Source organism: Diabrotica virgifera, chromosome 3 (assembly GCF_917563875.1).
Source record: "Diabrotica virgifera virgifera chromosome 3, PGI_DIABVI_V3a".
Classification (NCBI taxonomy): Eukaryota; Metazoa; Arthropoda; class Insecta; order Coleoptera; family Chrysomelidae; genus Diabrotica; species Diabrotica virgifera.
The window spans coordinates 64,623,625-64,640,960 of NC_065445.1; the positions used below are offsets into that span (position 1 = coordinate 64,623,625).

The 17,336-nt window shown below is 33.4% G+C and overlaps 2 long non-coding RNA genes across 2 annotated transcripts; one reads left to right on the forward strand and one right to left on the reverse strand.

Moving 5' to 3' along the window:
- Nucleotides 1–10,521: 10,521 nt before the first annotated feature.
- On the reverse strand, nt 10,522–12,235 carry LOC126881100 (uncharacterized). The gene is made up of 2 exons (XR_007696722.1): nt 11,576–12,235; nt 10,522–10,703 (listed from the first exon to the last, which is right to left on the reverse strand). It is a non-coding gene; the product is annotated as an uncharacterized LOC126881100 (long non-coding RNA).
- LOC126881099 (uncharacterized) lies at nt 12,236–14,719 on the forward strand. Its single transcript, XR_007696721.1, has 2 exons — nt 12,236–12,521; nt 12,582–14,719. It is a non-coding gene; the product is annotated as an uncharacterized LOC126881099 (long non-coding RNA).
- The last annotated feature ends 2,617 nt before the right edge of the window (nt 14,720–17,336 follow it).

Consider the following 17,336-nt stretch of genomic DNA (forward strand, 5'->3'; position numbering starts at 1 on the left):
TAATGCTGAATAATATTATACACGGTGGTCGCGCGATGAGAGAATATCTCACGTTAAGCGCACTGGCCTAACAATTGGGCCATACTAAGTCAACTGAACCACCATCTGAGGAGATGAGTCTATTCGATTGTAGAGGAAGGATAATTCGGAGACTAGCTGGCATGTGTAATTTACCAGGGAAAAAGTTGTGTGCAATATTCTGAAATCGTGAGAGAAAATCTCATATAGCGACCAATGCCGGGTTAAGCAAAGTTGTTGTACATGACTGAAGGTTGCTGAATTGGTACGACCAATCTAAGTGAAAAGGGGGTTGCCCCCCACCGCTACATTATTTTTTATTTTTTTAGACAAACTTTTTCTTAATTTTATAGTTTCTTTTTGAAGTTATACTTCTTTAAGCGCGATTGAGAGTAAAAAATTTTCATAAATCTGCGCGCATGCGCACACAGACAGTATGACGTTTAGTTGCTAATCTTTCAAATTATGTATCAGCGCCAATAAGCCATTAAAATAATATATTAGTGTTTTTTAGTAAATGTATTATTTATTATAATTTTTGTATCTTTGAATTTGTCTTCCTTGGGCGTAAAATAATAAAATATCTATTTTAAAACTTTTTATATACTTGGCTTCGTTGGTGTCACGGACTCCGCAAATTTTATAATTCATTTTAAAAATAGTTCTAGGCTACCTAGACACCTGAAATTTTCAGGATAGCTTAGAACTAGCTAACAATGCAATATTTTACGGCTATTATACAGGGTGATTAATAATTAGTGGGGTGAAGCTCCGTAGATCCGTTATAGTAATGTATAGCGATAAAACTTAATAACAAAAATTGTAGCGAACTTTGAGCTTCACATTACAAAATTAGTTAGAATGTTACAGGGTGTTCGATAACATAGTGGCAGACCAAACTTATGTTTTTTTTTAATAGAACACCCTGTATTCGAAATCTTCGTAACTTCGATTACAAAAATATAAAGGTTTGGTATGTTATACGGGGTATTTACAAAGTTATAACCAATTTTATATGAAAATCGTATTAAGTTTAACTACCTGTATAAATAAAAGCAAGCACAAGGTCGATGGTTTATTGACGTCATATTTTTTATTTATTGTCAAAATTTTCGAAAATGGTTGTTTTGCTAATTTTCTTTATATTGAATACAGGGTGAGTCAAAACGCAAGTACATTATTTTCTCAGTAATTTTAAATAGAGCACCCTGTATTTTATATCATTATCGAAAAGTACCATTACCATACTATAATTTTTGTATAACATTCCCTATGCGTAAATTTATTAGTTTTCGAGATAATATTATTTTTCAGAGCAAAATTTTTAATAATTAGGGGTCTAAATCTTTATAAATTTTAAGTAAGCCATAACTGAATAATTGTCTAAAACTTACAATTTACGATTGCTGATTATCAATCTGTAATCAAAGTTGGCTACAATTTTGTTATTAACTTTTATTACTATCTATTACTTATAACGGATTTACAAGCATTTACCCCACTGACCAATCACACTATATGGATAAATCGATTTTTTTTTATTTCAACCTATTTTAAAAATGTGATTAATGCAATGATATTTTAATAAATCGATATCTACAAATTGATGTTGCCTCAGTGGTATTAGACTGCAAATCGAGAGGTCCTCAGTTGGAACCCAGCTGTTGCGTATCTTTTTTAAATTTTTTTAATAAATAATTAAAAGTTTATATACTTAAAATTATATATACCATTTTAAACAACCGTGGTATTATAAAAAATACTATTTTATACTAGTGTAATTTTTGGAATCATAATTATAAATAACAGTTAATACACCTACTAAAAAATCATATTTTATAAGTTAATTATTCTTTCCAAACATGTTGTGTACAATAACAAAACCGTGATATTATAAAAAATTTTTTAGAGTGTAATTTTTGGAATTTTAAGCATGTTATCGTTAAATCGTTTATCGTTAAATTATTTTATATTCTTGCCTATAAATAATAAAAAGGTTTTAAGTATTATAAAAAAAGTTCTTTTTTATAAAAGTGTAATTTTTATATTTCACTTGTCACCGTTATGTGTAATTATAAGTATATCCGAAACGTCAATAACACGTGCCTTGATAGCCTGGTTGGTAGAGCATTGGACCAGAGATCGAGAGATCGCGAGATAGCGGGTTCAAATCCCGGACGATTCAAATATTTTTTTATTTTTTGGCATTGTTATTGTTTTGGTTAATTTTTGGTAATTATTGTTAATTTTTTGTATTGTAACTGTTAAGTATATTTATTTCGTTGAAATTACATAATAGAAGTGTAACTTATTACGTGCGTACAAAGTACACACACACATTCTTTTTTTCTAATAAACAATAGTTTTTTGTGGTGTCTGCGTAAATAGTGATTACTTAGGTTGGTCGTATTAACTCAGAAACCTTCCCGGGTTCATGTACAACACAACAACTTTTCTTGAGGTCATCATATTACATATATGATCAAATGCATAGTTTACGATTCTATAAAGGACATACAGACTTTTTATATTGTGTCGTATAAATATTAAAAACGTGGTATTGTAAAAATAATTATTTTTCAAATCAAAATGTCAGTTTTAAAAACAAAAAAAAAACTTCCAACGTGGGAAATGGAACCCGGCTTGCCTGGGTGAAAGCCAGGAGCGAGGTATTTTAGGCCATGATGGATGTAAGCCACGGAGATAAATATTTGACATATAAGTTGTAGGATTTTTCCATCTAGTTTCATATTTTATCTTGTTTTGTCTAAAAGCCCCGGTTTTCGGCCGGCTGACATATTTTTAATGGAACACCTAACTCAATAAAGAAAAACACCCATGCTAAAATGCCCCGGTCAAATTTTACACTACCTCCCGGACTATTATAAAGCATATCCAAAAATGATCCAAAATTTATTTTTGATCAACGATTATTTTTTTTTCAAGTTGATAATTTTCAACACATTTTGTTAAAAATAAAATACATTTTTTTTTTCATTTTATTAAGTGCAAATTTACAATCTACTCCAATTACAACACAGAGTATTTAGCAAATAGTAGCAAAGTCTTGAATCCTGGCATGCTTTGGGCACCATCCATCGATGGTTCTCCAATACACCTAATCAGTTAGGTCCTCTGGGCATGTCCTTTTCAGTCTTCTTCCCACAAGTGGCGGCTGGTAGAGTTGTTGAATAGTTTGACTTTCATGGGCGAAATTTCTTTCTTGGGCTTTGTTTGCCTGTAGTTTAATAACATCTTCGATGAATGGTATCCCAAGGTCATTATGGATAGTTATATTAGAAACGTACCATGGTGCATTCGCTATCATGCGCAGCGTCTTTGATTGAAAAGTTTGCAGTATTTTAGTGTTGCTCGGTTTGCTGCAGCCCCATAACTCTATACCATAACTCCACATCGGCCTTAGTATAATTTTGTATAATAATACTTTGTTTTCTAATGATAACTGGGATCTTTTACCTAGCAGCCAATACATTTGTCTGACTTTTAAATTTAGTTGAGCTTTCTTGGTTTTGATATGGTTCTTCCATGTCAGCTTTCGGTCCAAATGGAGTCCCAGGTACTTGACATCTGATTTTAAGGGGATAGGAATGTTGTTAATATGAACCTGTGGACAGTCGATCCTTCTTGTTGTGAACGTAGTTTGTGAAGACTTTTCACCGTTTACTTTAATCTTCCATTTTGTTAACCATGTTTGAAGTGAATTTAAATAGTTTTGCAGTTTGTTAGAAGCTCTATCTGGGTTATCGTCTGATGTAAGGATTCCTGTATCGTCGGCAAATGTGGCCATAGTAATGTCATCATCAGCAGGTATATCAGCGGTGTAAAGGAGATAAAGGAAGGGACCGAGGACACTACCTTGAGGTACTCCGGAAGTCTTTCGAAAATTTTTGACATTATTGGTAGAAGGCTTATAGGACGATAGGAGGAGGGTTCTGTAGGCGGTTTGCCCGGTTTCGCAATCATAATTATTTGTGCGTATTTCCATTGAATAGGAAGGTGACACAGTCTTATCATGCTGTTATATACAATACTTAGCAGGACTATCGCTTTTCTAGGCAAATGCTTTAGTACATCACCATTAATTAAGTCATAACCTGGAGCCTTATGAGGGTTTATTTTATTTATGGTCTTCCAGATCTCTGTTGGTGTACATGGTTTCAGTGGTAGTGATAATTGACAAGGAGCGTCGAGAAATGTGTATACTTCTTCATCTTCAGCATTGACTTCTGTATGTAGACTAAATACCTGGGCGAGGTGTTGTGCTAATGTGTTTGATTTTTCTTCATCAGTTTTTGCCCAGCTTAGATTCGATTTTCTAATTGGTGGAATAGATGCTTGCCATAATGAATGATCATTAGGTGTGAGGTTGGAGATGTAATATTTAAAAGTCTCATTACGGGCCTGGATTAAAGCTGTACGCAGTTGATGTGTTAACCGATTTAATTGTGTTTTATCCCGGGGATTCCTTGACCGCTGCCATTTGGCTCTAGCTCTTCTTTTTTCATTTAAAATTTCTTTAATTTGTAAAGGAATGTTATGATCATGGGTGGTAATTTTTTTATCATCTGGACTTGACTTCCATGCAGCATCTTGTATTACTTCTGTTAAATGTTGCACTGCTTTTTCTATTTCATGGGGTTCTTTAATTCGATGTTTTAAGTTTATATTTGTGTTAATAATAGCTTGAAATTGTTCCCAGTTGGTTCTTTTATTGCAGAGTTTCACCACAGGTTCCTTCCAAATTACAGTTGTACTAATTGTTATGATTATTGCGGTGTGATCTGAACTTAAATCAAGACTGGGTTCTATTTTGTAATGTATATTTGAGATACCTTTGATAACGGCAAAGTCTAGCAGGTCAGGAATCCTGTTTTGATCGGTCGGCCAATACGTTGGCTGACCTGTCGAAAGGAAGTTTAAATTATTTCTCTAGCACGCCAATAAATTTCGACCCTTTGGTGTTATAAGCCTCGATCCCCATACGGTGTGTTTGGCGCTCCAGTCTCCAGCTGCTATAAATCGGGGTCCTAGTTCTTGAAAAAAGGTCTCGTATTCTTCAATTGATATGGAGTGTCTAGGAGGACAGTAAATTGCTGCAATGGCAAGTGGCCATGTAAATGTTTCTATTTTTGTATGGTTCCTTGTATTTTAGGTGTGGCGTAATTTTGTAGGAAATAGTGTTTAATAGAAGATTTAATACTAATTGCTGTTCCTGCGTGAGCAGTTCCATCAGGATGATGAGTAAGGTACGTTGTGTATAAAGGGATTTTTACTACTGTTCTTTCGGTTGAGTGTGATTCTGAGATGAGAAGAACATCTAATTTATTTACTTTTAAAAATGCTGTGATTTCCTGTACATGGTTTGGTAGCCCGTTGGCGTTCTAGGCGGCTATTCTAATTGATGGAGCCATTAATTCGTTATTTTACTAATGACTGTTGTTAGCATGTTCAGGATCATGCTATTTTGGTTCAGAAGTTGATTAAATAGATTTTTGAATTCATTTAAGAAGCTTGTCATCATGTGTGTTAAATCTTCACCATTATTTGGTCTGTTGATGTTTCCTGAGGTTACTTGAGCATAATTGATTCCATTTTGCGCATATTGTTGAGTCATTTGGTGCAGTGCTGGATTGGGATTTATGTATCCTTGTGTGTTTCTAGGTCCAGTTGTGTCGTTATTCCTGTTCTTTGCTTTTAATAAGTCTCGATAAACAGTGCAGCCTTTATAGTTAGCTGGGTGGTTGCCCTTGCAAAGAGTACATGTTGCAGGTGTGTCTTTCGGCTTTGTGCAGCTTTTGGTGTCGTGTGATCCTCCACATTTAACACATTTATAAGGTTTATAACAGTATAGAGTGTCCGTATGCCTGACATCGAGTGCATTGCACAATGGTGTATAGAATGGTGTAAACCTCTTAGGACGACTCTATATGCTCTTTCTTGTTTGAGTTGATAGCTATGGTGTACTATTTTTTCTTCTCTCATGTAATTTATTATTTTCCTATAAGAATCAGGTGTTTTAGCATTTATTGTCACAACATGTTCAGGAAGAGTGGTAGTATAATATGTTTCATCTAACTTGCGCTATAGAGTCAGTCATTGCTTTGTAGTCTAACTCCGTAAACATAAATAGGTGTCCGTAGTCGTCGGCTGTGCGTGATGATCCGTAGAATCGCAGACCGTGGTAAGGAGCTATAAGTGATCTTGCATCAGAGAAAAGTAATTAAATCACCCACAAGATCAATGACCCCCTCCAAAAAAATTCTGGATCCGCCCCTGGCACGGAGTATACGTATACGACATATAGAGCTTTTCATCGATTGTCATTTGTTTCGAGCTTCTGTCAGGTGTCACATAATATTAATATATCTACGTCATACGTCTTTGGTTTCTCTTGGCAATACCAATAACGTATGACGTAGATATATTAATATTAAATGACACATGACAGAAGCTCGAAACAAATGGGTGCATTCAGCAGACGCAATCGCTAACTAATCGATTAGTAATCGATTTGTGATTTACATGCTGAATGTCACAATTTATGTGGCATTCAGCAGAAAATCACTAATCGATTAGTTAGCGATTGTGTCTGCTGAATGCACCCAATGACTGTGAATGAAAAGCCCTATGGCAGAAGCTCCAAACAAATGAAAAGCCTTTATCGACTGTCAGCACCAGTCATCAACTGTCATTTCATTTGTTTTGAAAAATCAGGCCCTGGGCCCGGATTACGTACACTCGACACAGTTTTTTTGCTATTCGAAACAGTTAGTTCACTCTAGTTTTTATGCGGTTCCTGCGCTTGCAGAAACTCCTAGCAGACTGCGCAGTAGACTAGGAGGAAAATGTTGCTGTTGCAAGATTTAAAATATTCCGATAAAGAATATTCCAAAATTATAATAAAATAATTATGATTATCGATTTTTTTCAAAAAGCTGAAAATTAAATTCATAAATGGTAAAATCCTTTACGTACACACTTGTATAAAATTTGAAAAATAATATTTTCTGATTATTGATTGAATGTATTCAAACAATTAATCACAAGTAACTATACTACATTCGCTCTCGCGAGATTTTTTTTGACACTGACGTTAGTAATTTCTTTTTTGAAAAATTCAGTTGTCAGAAGTGACTGGAAATTACTACAAAACCAACGGACCTGCTCATATCCAATATTATTAATAGTAAACAGACATAAAAATAACATAAACCTTACGCCAATCAATATTTAGTTATTTAAACCATTATAATGTATTGATAGCAAATGAGAAAATTATTTATTGTACAAAATAAAAATATTTTGTAGAAATAAACTTCACAAAATATAATGAGATTAGTAGACACTCCCACTATTTCTAATAATTCTTCTTTTTTTAATGAAAGATTAAGTTGATTTGAGTTGATTTTAGCAGTTAATAGTGTGAGGTAGGAATTTTTGTGTTGTACGTTTCCTATTCCGAATGTCTCAAAAAAAATCTCGCGAGAGCGAATGTAGTATATCTAAATTGGTGACATTTGGCAACAGTGAGTAGATCTGGTTTATTTATGTATAGGCCATTTCAAGAATTTGACGTTTATGACACTAATTGAAAGCTGGAAGGCAAACATTGAAATTATTTATATTTGTACCGCATTGAGTTTCTTAAGTTTTTTACGTTTAATAGTTTTTTTATAAAATAGTTATTGTTGTTATAAAATAGTGGTTTATATAATTGTTTTTATATAATAGTTTAATCGTTGTATAATAGTTTTTTATAGTTGTATTTTCCGAACATTTTGCTGTTGACTTCTGTAGCTTCTAGCTGTAGAAGTACTTTAACGACTGTATTTAGTTGTAAGCAGTGAATAAATAAACATAGGTAAATATTTTCAAAAGCTTTTGGTATATAGATCCATTTTCCCTCAAGGGGTATGAGTTAACCTACAGTAGAAAAAGTTTTTCAAGGGTGACAACATGGACAAATATAGTTACTTACATGGACATAGTTTTTTTTGTATTTGGAGCTTAGTAATAGTTTTTACACAGGTCAACAAATGAAGGCATTCAAGAGTTTAAATTCTTACAAATATTTTGAGGTAGGATTTGTATATAATTGTGGAGCTATAAAAATAAATAATTTCATCATAGTGGTTCACCCCAGATATCTTAAAAAATTGACCTTTTAAAGAATTTGTACAGTCGGAAAAATGAAAGAATACCCATGAACGGTCACGTCAAACAGGTACAATCACATATTTTGTATTTGCTGTTCTTTTTCTATAAATAACAAACGATAGAGATAGATTAATTATGTTAATAATATGTGATCGTTCATGGGTACTCTTTCATTTCTCCGACTGTACCTGCAGTGAAAAAATTTCAAGAGAAGAAACTGAGAATCTGCCGGAAGAGGTGAAATGTTTTTTGATTTTAGACAACGCTCCTGCTCATCCCTCTGAAAATATTCTATGATCAAAACATGGCAACTTTAGTTGTATGTTTTTGCCAAAAAATACATCGCTTATTCAACCCATGGATCAGGAAATAATTTTAGCAACAAAATGAATATATCGCAGAAAGTTTTTAGATGAAGTAATTGTATGATGAAGATAACACAGAAGATACAAGAGGGCAGCATACTTTGCAAAACTTAACTGTTACAATTTGAAATCAACAATTTGTTAAGTTTGCTACAGCATGGAAAGGCAGTTATTAAGGGGTTACATAGGTCTTGCGGGTAAAAAAAGTGACTTTTTAAAAAAATTATATCTTGGAAACTAAAAATTATTTTTATTTATAATTGGAACATGTAAAAGTATAGTACACTCAAAAAAATTTCAGCCAAATATATTCATTTTTGTAGAGTTGACTGCAATTTTTCGACAACAGCCCTTTTTTGTGGTGAGCAGCATAACAAGTCCAGTCTCATCTGAAATTTCTTGTAGTTTATACCTCTGGTTAGTGAATGAACAAAGATTTTTTTATTAGATGAGGTCATTTTTGTTTTATCAAAAAAAAACTACTTTAAAAATGAGAAAAATTGGGGTCAAAAATGTGTTTAAACTTATGTAAAATCTTCAAATTTCATTTTTTTTAATTCCTTCGTTCATTTACTAGCCAGAGGTATAAACTACAAGAAACTTTTTGATTTCAAATGAGACTGGACTTAGTTTTGCTGTCCACCGCAAAAAAACTTAAACTCTACAAAAATGAATATTTTTGGCTGAAACTTTTTTTGAGACTACCTTAAGTACTATACTTTTACATGTTCCAATTATAAATAAAAATAAATTTTAGTTTTCGAGATATAATTTTTTTAAAAAGTCACTTTTTTTACCCCTAAGACCTATGTAACCCCTTAAAAAAATGTTTGATGGCCAAGATGCATACATATATTTAGAAGGAAAGTTCCTAATTTCTGTAGTATAATACATAATACCGAAGAGGAAGTAGCTCTAAGCGCCGGACTCCACTTGCGATTTGTAGTCGTGAAGATTGAACACATTCTTTCAAATAGAAGTCAATCCATGATTATTTAGTTACAAATGGATTGACTTGTATTTGAAACAATGTGTTCAATCTTCCTGATTACAAATCGCAAGTGGAGTGCGGTGCTAATAACACCAAAATATTCCATATGAAGGTACACAGACATTGAAAAATTCCTGGAATATCCCCGAAAACACGTTTCCTGAACATCCCAGGAAAATCCTGTGTCAGCATTTTAAACATTACTTGAATGTCTTATTGGAACATTCCATGAATGTCCACGAATGTTTTTTGGACATTCAAAATATATTTTGTAGACATTCCCTGGATATACCAGAAATACAGTGATGAGCGCTCTAATAACCTGCAAAATAGCACAAAAGATGGAAAACATATTAAGTAGTGAGATAAAAAGAAATGAAACTAGTCGAGCTGGGAAATTTAGCGATATTAACTTATACATTTAGATTGTATTGATTGTGTACCACCTTCAGACGTATCAGACGAGTTTGGAAACTACCACTGTCACAGTGACAGTTTTAGTTGACATACTCCTCTGATATGTGTAAAGGTGGGAAACAATCAATATAAAATAAAATTTAAAGGTTAATTTCGCTAAATTTCCCAGCTCGACTAGTTTCATTTCTTTTTATCTCACAACTAAATATGTTGCCCGTCTTTTGTGCTATTTTGCCGGTTATTAGGGCACTCATCACTGTACATCCTTGCTGATGTGACAATACCTCCTATCTGTTTTTTCATGAGTTTTGTAGGAGAGATGGAAAAACATGTTTTAAGGTCACCTCCTGTGTTCATATGTAAGTTTTGACTTGTTTTGTAGTTCATAGATAGTTTAATTTACTACAAAACAAGTCAAAAAATATCATATGAAAACAGGAGGTGACCCTAAGACAAGTTTTTAGTCTCTCTTACGAAACTCATGAAAAAACAGATAGGATGTATTATTACATCACTGACGATATGTGGCCATACCAATTAATACATCCTTGATAAATATAAACATTTTTATTGAACAAAATCTTTTCATACATTTTTTTAATGCAATTTACTGATATTCCTAAATATTTCAAAAAAATGTGTCACATTTGCTTTGTAAACCTTTCTTTTGCCTTTCGTAGCCACATATTCCGTTTCCTTCCTGGGTTTTTGTAGACCACTTCTCTCAGCTGATTCTAAAAAAAAATAAAATAAATGGTAATTTTTCAATCCTTTACAATTAACAATCAGAAGAAATATTTACAGGTAATAATATGCATAAATAATAATATTTTGTATTTTGACAATGACGTCTGATTTGGAAGTCGAAAGATTAATAAAATTATTTTTTAAGTTAAATTGTGGCTTATTTCCCAATTAGAATAGTTAATTACAAAAATGCCTCAAATAACTAGCTTCAGAACAATAAATAATTCGTTTCATACAAACATTCGTCCAAAGTCAATTATACCTGTAGTATTTCCATGAAAAGATTCTTTAAGTGAATTTTGCATAGTTTTCTTTAAAATATCTATCAGGCCAGAACACAAATTTTTTTAACCTAAGACACATTATATACAAAGTATTTTTGAAATAAGTTGATACCGGGTAGGGTGAAATACTAAACCTATATCCCAAATCTTTATAATCTAAGTTTAAGCTTAGTTTAGCTAAAGTAAGCAATACTTGATCACTTGGTGACAAAACAGTATTTTGATGGTATTTGATAAATGGTGTAATATACTTTAAAGCTATTTTAAAAACATTGTAATTTGCTAAACCAGTATAATTTTTAGTTTTGGCATCATCATTTTCTATACTTTCACAAGATAAAGCTAATTTCTTAAGCTGATATTTAAAATCCTGTGTTAATGTTAATGACATAAAATGTATTTGTTAATTTTTCTATTGTAATATATGTTTGACTATTTGACAAAATCTTGTCTTCTACTAAACTAGCTTTTATACCAAATAACTACTATCTACCACTACCTATCCACTGTTTCTAAATCTACTAAAGTAACAGTAATGTATCATTAATGAAAAATGTGTAAAATCATAGACCTACCTAGTATTTGTAGAATATAAGACAGTCCAGTGTCTTATAAATCATTTCAAGAGGAATAAAAAAGCAATTTTTTCTTGTAGGTACCCTTTTCTTTTAATTCTCCTTTGGTACCTTAATTCCCATTTTAGATTTTGGGGAACTCATTTCATTGTGTTTATATACCCCATATTTATTGAAGGAACCCAATCTGGATTGTTATTATCAGTTAAGTCGGCTGGTTTTCCTACAAGATTAGACTGTTAACATCTTCAAAAATCGTTAATGTTCAAATGTTGTAACTTACCAGATATAAGATGATTACAGGGGAATTTCCATTTTGCTAGTAAAATCTTTATATTTTATTGCATTTTACCATTGTTGTTGTCTCTCAGATGATAACTATAACTTATTTAGTTAAATTGGTTCAGTTTTGTGCTTAGAATGTAGCACTGATAGTAAGTGGTAAAAGCTAACTTTATCACGATTACTTTGTATTTCACACTTCAAAACACAACACCAATGAGGCATATTATCTTTCTAAATTAATACTTCCAGAGAAAATGTTAAATTAATCTTTGTACAACAACTAAAATGATCTAAAACCATAAGAACCTGACAGAATAATATTCAATGTTTGCCTTCCAGTAGCCATATTGATTTAATTTTGACAGCATCTTGGAACGGCCTATTATGTATATTTATTCCAAACATAACCTTATAAACAAACAGTTGTTTATTTAGAGTTATTTATTATTGTTTTCTCATATTTTGCAATTGTTAAGTTGGTTTACTTCGAATTTAATGTGCATTACTGTGGTATTTCTCCAGTTTTCTAAGAAGGTTGGTGATTTTGAATTGGGATTATGATGAATTTAACCCAAAGGCAATGTGTGCGTTTATTTATGTGGCAAAATTCCAGGCACCATAAAAATTTGAGTTTCTTCCTGTTGCCCATGGATGAAAATCGGTAAGAACGTAAATTCTATTTAATATCATTGACATCATTTTTGACGTGCTGTCGTTTTAGGTTTGCAGAATGAAAAGAAATTGTTCAATGTGATAAACTTTCTATGAACAGTCCTCAGTGTTGTTACATTAACTTTTAAATATGCATCTTGAGGAGCAGGCCTTTGCAGAAATACTGAAAAGCGGGTTGCAAAACAACGCAAAATAAAATAAACGAAATATGTCTTGAGATTAAACATTCAAGTTGAAGGTGTGTTCTTTCTTAAACTGGAATGATAATTTTGTAATTCTGTAGGCACATCTATTGAGAAGTTACAACCAGTGGCAAAGTGCCTTAAGGGAATCTATGACATATATAATTGAAGGTATGAGTATATGTTTCAAATCGTTGGATGATTCTGAGAAAGTGTAAATTTTTTTCATGAATTTGGTACATAACCGTCTTTATCTAAACTCTAAAAATCATTGACATCTGTTTTGAAGAACCATGTTCCTAGAAACCATTGATAACAAATATAGACGGTTACCTCTGCATTCGTTGTATCATCTTACTACTCTATCCATAGTGAGTCTAATTTTTAAATCTATAATAATTGTTTACGTGCTGGTTTCATAAAGATGCTTCAAAAATCTATATGGGCCTTACCAGGCAGCACAGCCATGCCTTTAATAGTTTTCCAATTATATTTTCAATATGCTTATTCTAGTTAAGATTGCGGGACAAAAAGACCACTAAATATTTGAGTTCATTTTTAGGTATCAGCATTGGCTCTACAGCCCATGGTGGGTCTTGGCCTGTTCCAGAATCAGCTTCCACTCTTTCCTATCCTTTGCTTGGCTTTCCAATTTCTCACTCGAGCATGAATTTTTGGTATATATGGGATTATATTGTGATAACGACCAGATCTATGAAAGAATAGTATGTTGTTAAAGAAGATTGTGGTGACACTATTCATGAATATCTGATAATATTGGTTAATGTGAATGGAGTCCAAAATGGGGTTTAGGCTGTTATATAAAAAACTAGGTCATTAGCATATGGAAGTAGGGCGACATTATCTGGTATTAAATTATGTGAATGAGGAGAATTAAACCTAAAAACTCTATTTATTCTGCTAATCAATATGAATTTAATATATTTTAATATAAAACATATGTTATTCTTTCTAGGGACACCTCCTCTGAAGGAATTACAATTATTTGCCAGTATGTCAAATGAATTTTCAACATCAGTCATACTTTCATGAATTTATTGATGAAAATAAAACTAGGTACATGATTTATTATTTACTTCCAAGGGATTCTAAGATACTATGTGTAAAAAGTCCAATATGCAGTGATGAGCATGCTAATAACTGGCAAAATATGGGATATAACGCCAAAGATGGGAAACATGGGATGCATTCTGAAGTAAAAAGAGATGAAACTGAGAGAAATTATCGATATAAACATATAAATTAACATTGCGTTACATAGTTTCCCACCTTTAGACATATCAGATGAGTATGAGAACTGTCACTGTGCCAGGAGAATTTTATAAAATACTCCTGTCACAGAGATCTAAAGGTGGGAAACTATGTAATGTTATCGTCGGCTAAGAGTGTTAACCTGCTAACTCTATTTTTCACTGTGAGTGATATTGGGGTAGTTTCTAGGTCTGTGTACCTTCATACCATGTCCCACAAGCCCGCTGGTTCCACTGTAGTTTAGAGATAGCTATTTCTAAACTACATTGGTGTCGGCGGGTTTGTGTGGTGGTGTATGAAAATACACGGACCCAGAAACTAGCCCAATATCACTCAAAGTGAAAAATGGAGGTTAAAACTCTTATCCAAGGTTATGTTAATTTATTCGTTTATAACGATAAGTTCCACTTCTACCAGTTTCATCTCTTTTTATCTCACAAGTTAATATGTTTTCCATCTTTTGCGTTATTTTGCCGGTTATTAGTGTGAGTGCTCATTACTGTATATTTACAATTTTGTGATTTCTCAATATGATGCTGAGTAGGTATAGATCTGAGTAGGTATATAGTAGGTATCTACAACCCTTTCAAAACAGAAATTTATAAGTTCATTTTATGTACCTATTAAACTTTATTTTAAGGATGAATTTGAAATGCTTGTAGGGAATATATCTGTAAAAAATAAAATTGGTATTGTAAAATTGAAATTCTCAAAATATAATTTATAATTCGAATGTATTATTATTTTTTTCCTCTATAGAAAAGTCCTCTTATTAGTTTTCTCATTAGCTCTTGACAAGACATCAGTACTTCGTTTTTTAGATTTCTCACAAGGATTCAGATCCGGAAGATCCTGCGTAGACGCCAGTACTTACTTAATTACTTATTCCTCTTCACTCCATGCGGAGCATAGGGCGTCAACTGTCTGCCTCCATTCTGTCTTATCCTTTGCACTGATCTTTATTTCTGTCCAGGTTTTCCCAATAGGGCTTTTCATTCACAGTCATTTGTTTCGAGCTTCTGTCATATGTTGTATAATCCGTGTATATTCATAGATATAACAGAATAGATTAGGCCAGTTCGAAAAATAGAGTAACGCAGAACAGTTCGGGTTGGTGGTCTATCTTTCTCTCTCTACTGGCGCTCAGCTTTCTCTCTCTAGCATATGATGGCTGCCGCCTCTGTGTAACTGTCGTTCCATTACTCCCCCCTCTTGGTAGATACACTCGCACGACAGACAAAGATAGCTAGACCACCGTACTTGATATCAGCGTTACACCCCGATGCATTGAGTGGCATATGACTAGCCTGATCTATTGTTGACATATCTCTGTGTATATTAGTATTATACACAGATTATACAACATATGACAGCAGCTCGAAGCAAATGACAATCAATGAAAAGCCCTATAGCATTAATTTCTTTTCCACATTTCTACGGGTCTACCTGGTCTTCTCTTTCCATGTGGTGTATATTCTAGGGCTTGCCTCGCTATGTCTGTGTCAGGTCTCCTTAGTGTGTGCTCCATCCAACTCCATTTCCTTTTGCATATTATCTTAGATATACATAGGTTTCTGGTTAGTTCTTGTCCATAGCTCTTGGTTTGATATACGGTTTGGCCAGTAAATGTTAAGAATCTTCCTTAGGCATTTATTTATGAATACCTGCATCTGTCCAATACATTTTCTTGACACTTTCCAAGTTTCTGCTCCATATAGTAATACAGTCTTCACGTTGCTGTTGAATAGTCTTTCGGTTTTAATTGTCATCTGATGTGAAGACCACATTTTCCTTAGCATATTGAATGCGTTTGTAGCGTAGACGCCAGTATTGTACTATTTATTTCCGTACTAAGACAAATCACAGAAAAGGCCATCGAGTACAATAAACCAGCATATCTATGTTTTACCTGACAAAGGCTTTCGATCGCATCCAAGTCGAAGACGTCTTACACTTACTGTATAGAAGATACATGTCAATCAATATTATACGAACCATCGAAAACATCTATTTCCATAATCGAATACAGGCAAAGATAAATGGAAAACTAACACAGTTTATACCAGTACAAAGCCGAGTCAGACAAGGGAACCCGTTAAGCCCACTGCTCTTTAATGTATCTAATAATGGACGAAATAATAGAAGCAGTATTTAAAGATCATGGTTACAGAATGGGGAACAAAAAACTCCAAATATTAGGTTATGCAAACGACGCCGCATTAATCGCCAAGACAGAAGACAATCTCCAGATTAACACACATCTTCAATACAACAGCCAAGAAATACAATATCAATATATGATAATATCAGCAGAAAAAACACATGTATGACATCTAAATACCCACTACGAGGTAAAATCGAAATTGATGGGAAAATATTAAAGCAGGAAGCAATGTTTAGATATCTGGGAATAGATATACCCAGTTACGGAGATGTTGAAGAGGAAGTACTACAAGAAAGCTTAAAAGCAAGCAAAGCGCTGGGATCTCATAATCTCATCCAATCTGGAAGAACGAACACCTAAGACAAGACACAAAAGCAAGAATCTATAAAGCAGCATTTCGACCTATATTGACATACACGGCAGAAACAAGACCTGAAACATCTAAAACGAGACGACTACTAGAAACAACCGAGATGAAAATACTTAGACGAATATCAGGGAAAAGTCTATTGGATAGAGAGAGATGCGAAAACATAAGAAGATCATGCAATGTAGAAGACATACCTAAATGCGGATGAGTGACAAAACGGAAACTGGAGTGGAACGAACACATTAGTAGAATGGCAGAGGATAGGATAGTACGAATAGCACGAGATAAGTCACCAAATGGATGAAGAGGTATTTGCAGACTAAGAAAAAGATGGTGCGATAATTTAAACAATTTAGGAGGCTAATATTGAAGAAGAAACAGTCTTTAAAGCCTACCTACAAGAAGGAAGACTCCTCTTGCTACGGCGCGTCGAATAATATATCGCTTGTACTATCCCGTAGAATTTAAAACCGTATTTCCGATTGCATTTTTAAAACTGGAAGTCCTTTCCCAGATAGCACATGACATCCCGAGGACGTCCGTTTCAGGTCCCAATTAAGTCCGAATGTACGGGGACCTCAATCGGACGTTCCCAGGAATTACAAATCCAGACGTCCCCAGGAAGTACGATTACGGACGTCTGTTTCAGGTACCGCTAAGTCAGAATGTAATGGGACCTTAATCGGACGTCTCTAGGAATTACGAATCCAGACCAGTTCAGGAATGAATGGATCTAATAACCTATTTGCCATTTGCAGTGTTGCCATACTTTAATTGTTTGATTCTTGTATAATTCCAATCAATGGTATAATATAC